The sequence below is a fragment of the Sceloporus occidentalis genome, unplaced genomic scaffold, assembly GCF_023333645.1.
Source record: "Sceloporus occidentalis isolate IW3139 unplaced genomic scaffold, rSceOcc1.0.p SCAF_60, whole genome shotgun sequence".
Lineage (NCBI taxonomy): Eukaryota > Metazoa > Chordata > Lepidosauria > Squamata > Phrynosomatidae > Sceloporus > Sceloporus occidentalis.
This window is the reverse complement of record NW_028317040.1, coordinates 3722277-3732117: the sequence shown is the minus strand read 5'-3', so window position 1 is coordinate 3732117 and position 9841 is coordinate 3722277.

Here is a 9841-nt window from a genome sequence, read left to right as displayed (position 1 = left end):
ACAGTATATTTTCCCGCTAAAATAAATCCCACCAAGCTGATAACTGAATAGTTGACTGATGTTTGACCCCAAGCCTCCCCAGTTCCTTCCTGGGTGCATGGCTGGGTCATGTAACCCCTTCCGCCTATACGTCTCCAGGGGTCTTTCACGTAGTGGACTAAAGTCCAATTTGCTAATTTACTATTGCCAACTTGCTTTTGCTTTGCATCCCAAAGCTAGGGAACTTAGAGCTGTGGGGTGTAGTTAGGGACATTGTTCTTGTGTTTGTTTTGTTTCATGCACTAAACACCCTTCATCTGCAAATTCAGTATTGTCAAATTGCATTTATACTCACATAACAAATCCTTGTGATACTTCCTTGTGAGTCTCAACCAAGGGAGGATGCTGGGTTGCCTACACCTCCACCATTTACTTAGTTACATGGTGGTTAAAAACTATTAAATAAACCTAAGGGAAAAGAAAATGGTTTTCTTTATGACCTTAATTGGCTCCATCAATGATCAATGAAGCTTTTAGTTTTTATCTTCTGTCCATTGAAAGCGGCTAGTCCAAAAATAAGTTTAGGAAAATCCCAACAGAAAAATAAAAGCAATGCAGTGGGAAAAAGACAAATAATCCCACCCTAATGGCTGCAGGTTGTGCAGAAGCATGTTTATGTACTATCATTATCATTTTTTATTTGTTTATTTTTTCATGCACTTAACCACCTCCATCCCAATGGAAAGGAGATAGAGGGTGGGTGAGAGGCAAAAGTGTGCTTCATACCTCTCTAAAAGTGGCATGGTGGTATGGAACAGGTGTGTAAATTACTACAGTTTACCCCTCCATCCCTGAGAGCATAGAAGGCGGAACAAAATGGGTTGTATGCCTCCAATATGTTTTTATTATATTTAATAAAAACACAGGATTGGGTTTGAGGGGTGTGTAGACCCCAGCTTCCATATCCTATCTATCTATCTATCTATCTATCTATCTATTGAAATTTCTATTATTTCTAATTATATCATTGTTTTCAAAAAAGAGCACAGCAATATAAAATAATACCTTTTTATTGGACTAACATTACATTTTTAAGATGAGCTTGTGAGTGTATCAACCTCCCTTTATCAAGTTAAAATCAATACTGACTACAAAATATATACCTTAATTATAGATATGCCCCTCTGCCCCCTGATATGCCATGTCTAGTGAGGGCAGCCGTTGGACGTCTGCACGAACCTCTGCTGTTGCTCGCCACTTTCAACCAGGGCTTCAATGTCAGCGGTCCGTCATAGAAGCCCCGGCAGCAGCGCAAGTTGTCTGCACGCATCGCAGAGATGTTCACCGGCTGCCAGAGAGAAGGATCCAGGTCCTCATCTCTGGGAGTCGGTGAACGTCTGCGCGATGTGCTCAGACAACTTGCGCTGCTGCTTGCTGGTATCCCACTGGGGCTTCTAAAATCATTTAATGCTGGCACTGCCAGAGAGAAGGACCCAGGTCCCCTGCAGCGCCGCAGCAGGGCTAAAAGAAAAAAAAAAACCCTGCCCGGTGCCTGGAACTGCATGTCCCGGGCGTCGGGCGGTACAGATTGTGCATCCCTGAGCTAAACCCCGATTATAGACTTATACTTAAGTCTTTAAAGTGGGGGGGGAAGTGTGGCCTATACGGTATATAATCGTTAGTCCATGTTGGCAATTCTCTGCTAAATAGGTGTCTCGCGTTCCTTGAAGAAGGTGGTTCTTTTCTCCATCTACTTACCTTCCATACAACCAGAGGTTGCGTACAGATCAAATATATTTGCCGGGGAATTGTTTTTTTTGAACTTCCAGATAGCTCCTGAATTTTGTGTCAATGTGTTGGCCAAATCATATACAGCTCATTTGTTTCCAAGGCCAGTTGTTAAGGGGTCTGCTTTTGACCCCAGAAGAGAGACGATATGTAGTTAGACTTACGTAGCTGGGGATAAAGTAATATCTAATATCTAGGGAATGTCATAATGTGGTATTTCCTACTTCAGTAGAGAGACGTGCTGACTCCATCGCACACAGCAGAGTTTATCACTTCATTCTGTCTCCTAGGAAACAATATTTCAGCTGCTACATCAAAGCTACTGTATCTCCGATTTCTCCTTTGCATCTTGTTGTCGAATCACACAGAGGCTTTAAATAGCAAGCGTCCTACAAGTTATTTTTATTTTTCTCATCCCCATTAAGTTCCTCTTCAACTTTTTCCGGAACATTAATTTGCAAAGAGATGAGGAGATTTTCTTTTTCTGTTTGCTCTTTTTTTAACTGCTTTGCGTGTCCTTTTTCTAAACGTTTAACTCTTTTCTCATTTCTAATTTTAGGTTAACAGGATCTTTCAGACAATATATAAAGGGTGTGTGGGGTCTCTGTTTATTTGCTAAACTTGCACGTTGGGAAAGTGGGGGATGTTAAATTATTGGGTAAAAAGAAAAGCGGTCCAGCATATTAGATTATTCTTTATGGCTAATGTAATGGGTTTGGCATTGAGCCTGTTGTAGTCAGTACAAAAGTAACATAATTCAATACAAATGTTCCAAACCATATTGAAGATGGAGTGGTTTATTCACTAAACAGTACATACCACCCAACATTTCAAATGTCCAAGGAGGGAATCAATGTAGTTGGGCTTGACAAAGGGGCAGGGTATTACCCAAATGTATTATTGATAATTATTTACAGAACTGAGTAACCTATTTAGAAAAAGAGATAAATTATTTTGTTTGCATTCATTTTATGAATATGTATATAAACATTTATGACTCTAGAACTGTGACACATAAGCATACCTGGGAACTCTCCGGGTTTGAGATAAAGTCTCAGGGAGAAAAGCTTCTTACCTGGGTCATCGGGTCAGTTTCTCCACTAAATACTGTCCGTGCTATCCTTGCCCTAATGCATTATTAGCTGTACTTTTAGCCTAAACTACTCCAGCAGAAGAGGAAGAATTCTGCGAAGTTTTTGAAACTTGCTCCAATTTTGCTGAAAATTAACTAATCTGTTTGTTCTGCCACCGTATGCCGCAGATCTCATCTTCCCTAAAGTAAAAGTCCCTTATTTTAGACTAAATATATTCTAAACAATTACATTGATTCAAAAGCACAAACAGACGTTTTAACTAAATTTGGGTTTTTTTTAAAGCCGTGATCAGGTCTGGACTGACCATTATGTAAACTAGTCTCGGTTTGGGCTCATCAGTGCTTTTCTGATGCACAAAACTGTTAAATTCGACTGAGTAGGTAGAACAGACACTTTAAAGAGTAAGAAAGAGACATTAAACCCAGGTAACTAGAAAAGAGAGAATACGAGATACAGCAGTGTCTTTATCTGCTGGTCGGAATATATCGTGCCGGAAAGGTTTGCATGACAACCACATACTACGTGCACACTGCTTGCCTTATGAATACCTCCCTGTGACGTGGAGTTGATGCTTTATTTGCTGCAGGCCAAGTTACTTTGCACCACGAAGCCTGTCCGGGAAGTTCCCATGCCCATGAGATATTCTGAGCTTCTAATAGAGGGCTTTGGAAGATAATAGAAGGATAGAGGGATTTTATTTCCTCAGAAAAGGGTAGTACAAAAAGTGTCTTGCAGGTGAGTTAGATTAAGGTGAAAAATATCATCTAAAAGTCTGCATTATAAAAAACCGATGCAGACTTTCTTGCAGGAGATATTCCTCCTGGAAAGATCTCCAAAATGCATAGTCAATGTGGTGAGGTAAACATCCAGCTTAGCAGAAGATGTTTAGTGAATAAACCCCTATAGTTCACTTAACTTAGGAGTAAACCAGAACCGTGGACTAGACTTGGGCATTCAGAATTCGTACACATTTAAATTTAAATGAAATTTCCCAATTATTATTTGCATCTTGTTGCTCACTCTTTCTCATGCTCTCTCTCAATGTCTCTCTACCTTCTCCACTGACCCTTTCTATGTCCCTGTCTCCTTTTTTGCAGCTCCGCATCTTCTTTGGCCTCTTCTTGTTCTTCTATGTTCATTCTTCGTCTGCTTATCTCTGGTATCAGCTCTGTTATTCAGGTACTTTAGTAAAAGAGTGGAGGACACCTTCTGCCCCAGTTGTAGGAATGGGGTGAGAGGCTGCCCCCATTGTGCACACCGTGGCACCACCCTTTTGCAGAAGTACTACAAAAAGGCCAGAATATTGCAGACAGATTTGTTGAGAAAGAGAAGCGTTTCTGCATCTCTCTTTAATGGAGCAGATACCGAAGAATAGCGGACAAAGAAAGAAGACATAACAACAAGAATGGGCAAGAGAAGAACTGGAGCTCCGGAAAAAGAGTCAGGGATGTGGGAGCAGTAAGCGGTGAATGTAGGGAGACATTAAGAGAGAGAGTGAGTGTGTCAGAGAGTGAATCAGGGTGAGTGACAACAAATTTAGCTTCCGAATGGAAAAAGCCCTCCGAATTTCGAAACGAAAGGGCCGTAAACAAAATTCGTTGTCCGGAAGCGAATCGACCAAAAACTAAACAAATACGTTGTCCAAATGGTTTTTGGTCCATTTGTACAAGTCTAGTGTGGGCTGTCTATCAAACAACCATGTATGATTTTACTGCAAGTAGAATGATTTGGGGTGCCTCTGGCTACTTGATACTTTTTTTATATTGGAGGTATTTATCTCACACATCTCAATTTTTTTATTGTATAAGCCTCTTATACTCAAATCGGTAGTCTGCCAAACGTAGCAAGATTTACGAAAAACTGCATTTTCACAAAAATAGCAGTTAGGGATTTTTTTTAATAAATAGATATTAACTACTAATACTAAACATAATGTTTACATTGAGACCAAAAGAGCACAAAATAAGCTAATGGTAAGATTCATAAAACCTTTTTTCTTGAAGCCAATACGCAGGGACTATAGTTTTGGAAGGCAACATTTTTCTTTTTTTAATAGATTGATACACCATTCCACCAAAGATTATAATTCAGCTAAAGGCTTTTTAGCAACATATATATATAAATATATCTATATATATTTGGGACATCTGTGTTTGAAGAGTGGTTAGAGGTGGAAGGGGGCATAGTCAGAGGCTGGACCAGCTGCCCAGCATACACGATATACAACCTTGCTGTGCCCAGCTTCATTGGGTTGCAAGGTGGACACGGTAAGGGAGATGAAAGGATCTCCGCAACTAGCCAACGATCATCACTGTCTGCAAAAGCAGGAACGATGGGCAGCTATGCAGGACAGTGCAGTATCAACCTCCTTTTCTGTTTAGTATGCTTTTAACTTACTGAATTAGTTGCCATAGTTGATATGTGGCCTTTTGTTAGTCATATCCAGCCCTTGGACAATGGCCTTAAAGTGCCGGGGCTGCCTTGTTATCCCTAGTCCAGCCCCGTTTCTATCATATTTCCATATAAGACAGAGTAGCATTCAACTATTGGGGTGGAAAAGGGTTTGAAAGCAAAACTAGACAGGTATTTATAACAGCCATATATAAAGTTATCTGAAAACAAGAGAGTAATTTAGTATAAATATGTTTTTTTTTTTTATTGATGTTTTAATTTGGCAAGGCTCTTTTTAACTCTATTTATTAAGCAGTGCTATCATATAGTGTGCCTTCTGATCCAGGTCTTTTAATTAAGACCTATCTGGTCAGATGCAGAAAGCTGTGAAAGGTTTAGAAGCTTACACTAAGTGCCTGAAAACTCTCAACGTATTTGTTATTCTGTAGAGCAGGCCTATATAAATCCACACATTTAACAACACTCAGCCGGCAACTCTGTTATATGCAGACATACAAGGTTAATTACATGGTAATCAGGAAAATGGTGAAGCCCTGGTGTAGTTGTGGCATTTGGAAATTTTTTACACAAATCCACATGGGCACTGAAAAATCCCCACTGCATTCAACATCCTCTGAATGATCACATTTTAGTCCCTATTTCCCACGGTTGTTTAGAGACTGAACGCCGTTGTCTCTTATATCTTATATGTATTGCACAACACTGAAGCACTATTGGAAAAAATCCATGATTTTCCTGTTGGTTTGCGAAATGCATGGTATAAATGAAATATACAACAAATTTATAGAAGTATTTTGTAAATACTGTTTTAAGAGTCTAAAGGCATGGAATTTACAAATAAGGTCAGAAAAATAGGTATCTGGGGGCTGCCATATGCAATTGACTACATTATTAATAAAAAAACATATATGCTTATTAAACCCTTGTTTTTGGGTGCAAAATTTCCTTTAAGATAATTTTCTGTTAATAAAAATGGCCTATTGATACTTAGCTTGACATTATTGGACAGTAATATGAAATGTGAATTATCAAAATGAATGGGTTTTATGTAGTTTTATACATCAATGAAAATCTTGGCAGTGATAAACACAATGTTCTGGGGAGCTGAATTATTATCTTTGAAAATGAGATTATACAGAATAACAGAAGATTATATTCTCAAATGTTTCACTACTTACATATGCTTCACAGAATAAATCCAAAGTGGGACTGCACCTTTAAAGCCTCCCTTCTTGAATTCACTGTATGGTGAGTCTTTAAACGTAATATTGGTATATAGTATTTATTTAAGCTGTAAACTGTAAGTAAAATGCTTTGTTCTCAGTGTAGTGGACTTGTGTGTGATTGTACACACTTCCCAAGAGATGTATGGTGCCAGTATAAACTTGATTGCTGTATTATTGTAGGACCACCATGAAATGCTGCTTGTTATTAAATTATTTAAAAAATAAATATGTATTTGCTTAAAAGAACTCAGAGCCATTGACACGTAATGCATGTGTTAATTAAAATAAAAACATTAAGATTAAAATGTGTCCGATTGTGTTACTATGGTTCCAATTAAAAACCAACAGACCCCTTCGCTATCTCATGAGCAGACTTGCAAATTTTGGAATAGTATCCATTTGGGTATTTACAAAACACAATCATATTCCAATCACACCAAATATTTTATAGCTACCGGTACATTTGGAGATCATATTTCTGCTGGTTGGTCCATTTAAATGGTTGCTGTGGTGATAAAGCCACTTTTTGAAACTTGCCCCAATTTTGCTGAAAATTAACTAATCTGTTTGTTCTGCCACCGTATGCCACAGATCTCAGTGTCCCTAAAGTAAAAGTCCCTTATTTTAAACTAAATATATTCTAAAAGATTACATTGATGCACAAGCACAAACAACAGAAATTTTAACTAAATTTGTTTGTTCTGAAAGCCGTGATCAGGTCTGGACTGACCATTATGTAAACTAGTCTCGGTTTGGGCTCATCAGTGCTTTTCTGATGCACAAAAATGTAGGTAGAACAGACACTTTAAAGAGTAAGAAAGAGACATTAAATCCAGGTAACTAGAAGAGAGAGAATACGAGATACAGCAGTGTCTTTATCTGCTGGTCGGAATATATCGTGCCGGAAAGGTTTGCATGACAACCACATACTACGTGCACACTGCTTGCCTTATGGATACCTCCCTGTGACGTGGAGTTGATGCTTTATTTGCTGCAGGCCAAGTTACTTTGCACCACGAACATTAGGGTTATAAATAGCCTCAGGCTTGTATCTCACGTGTCTTTTTCTGTTAGATACACAGGTGTTTATTTAACCCATTCACTGGCATTGCGGATTATAGAATGCATTGTGATTATGAAGCATCATCAATACAGAATGAATGTTTATTCAGTCATTACGGTGTTCATAAAATCTGGGAAGCAAATCTAGGGTGATTTATTCTAAAAAATAAAAAAAATGGAAAAAAAAAGTGGTAGGTGAGTTAATCTACCTTACTATATTAATCAGAACGCATGTAAGTTTCTCCTGCAAGAAGGGCATTAGTGGCCCTACAGTGTGGATGAGATGAGAAGTCTATTTTTAATGAATATGCTGTAAAATATAATTTACATGTATATTTACTGTCCAGCAATAAAATATATGGACAAATTAAATATAGCGATTCATCATCGACTACCTTTAATATGTGTGTTGATATAGTCACACTACTCATCTCTTTTCGCCTTAATAATGTATCTTTGAATAAATAAGACAGCATTAAGCACAACGTGCCATGATTCTTTCTTCAATTAATTAAGTTTCCATCATTAAGGATTCTAAATGCCAATATAAGTCATTTGCTGTGTTGCCGCACACCAAATGGCCATGAAAGAGTAGAACATATTATGTAGAAAGCAAGTACAAATATGGTTTCTTTTTTTTCATTTTTAAAGGTTGTAATAGTTGATATATGTTTTAGTTTATTTTTTGTCATCGTTAAGATTCCTAGGTTTTTTATGGGTTTTTTTTAACCTCTTTTGTGGAAGGTGGATTTACTGGGTGTGTTTTCTACTTTTCTTGTCAGTACCATGGACAGGGAATGAGATGTATTCAGATGTAAGGCAAACACAACTGCATTCTTAGTTAAAAAAAACAAACAATCTGTGCTGGTATTGATCGCTCCCATTATCCTGATCCATTCAGCAGCAGCACTGTAGTTTATCCAAAACTGGAATCTACATACTGGTAATTGCCTAGAATGATATGCTGCATTTGCATAGATTTTGTACAAAGCACTGATTAAGTCATAATGGTAAAATTCAATGTGACAATCCTGGTGAATTTTTTAATCTAATTTAAAAAACTCCCCTTTTATGAATCTATAATTAACGAGTTAACTCCTGCGGCACAGAAGAGGCTCATTAACATTTCATGACGAAAGTTCAATCCCAGAATCCGTCTCTCGTTTCTAAGAATCTGGCGTCTACAGCAGCTCAGACACACTCCCCCCTTCCCATGTTCGAAAAAACACTTTTCAAACCTGGTGACATAAGGTACGATTAAGCAATTACCAGTTTATCACTGTATGGATCAAGTAACTCTTTGAACACCAGTTGAGCAACTCCAAAGAAGTGTGTGTGCAATATACAGTATATTTCGCCAACTATTTCTCACAATCAATACATTTACCCGCCATGCAATTAGCAAAGGTATAGAGAAAAACACCTGGGTTGGATAGATGCGATTTTCTTTTAGAAATCCTGCAACACTTATTTTTTTTTATTATATTTTGCCAGCAAATACAGTAGCTTTGTTATAATGTAAGAGTAATTACAAAATGACATTAACATGAATAAACACAACAAACAACGTTAGAGAAGAATTTTGGGAAATTGGAGAATGCTCTACGCTGAGTAATTTGTCCTATGTATCTGTACTAGTGACATTCTAAAGATATTATATATTATATTATTAGGTTCAGTAGGAAAACTGGTTCAGCAAAGACCTCTAAAGACAGAGGTTTTCACTCCAAAGACAAACATCCTTTTATTTACACGGCTAAATAAAGAGAAAGACTCATCACTTTTGTACCTACACACATGTAGAAGAACTTAAACATATTAAGCCGTAATGCTTCGATGCCATTTCAAGAGAAGGTCCAAAGTTTTGTTTCTTCATCGCGGTTTTCTTTGGTCCTTTCATTTGTTTTAGGACTATTGTTTCAGAATTGACTGCCCCAATGCTATCTCGGTTTGAGCTGCTTTTAAACTGTTAACAAATTATTCCCTTTTAACTGTAGATACCTTTTAATGGTCAAAAAAGTGATATTATTATTTTTTTGTGTGTGATGACCTCAGTTCTGCCATGTAATTCAAGCTCTATATGAGTCCTGCATTTGTGCAGTGTATGTGTATGCACTGGTTTACATGTTGTGATGTAAATGATGTACACAAAAACCTATTAAATACCACACACTTTTGTGTTACCTGATATGCATAAACTACCTTTTATCGCAGAATCTGTATCTTCATCCCAGGTAGGCCAAATTGGGAAACAAAAGCTGTAAATTATATTGAAATGCA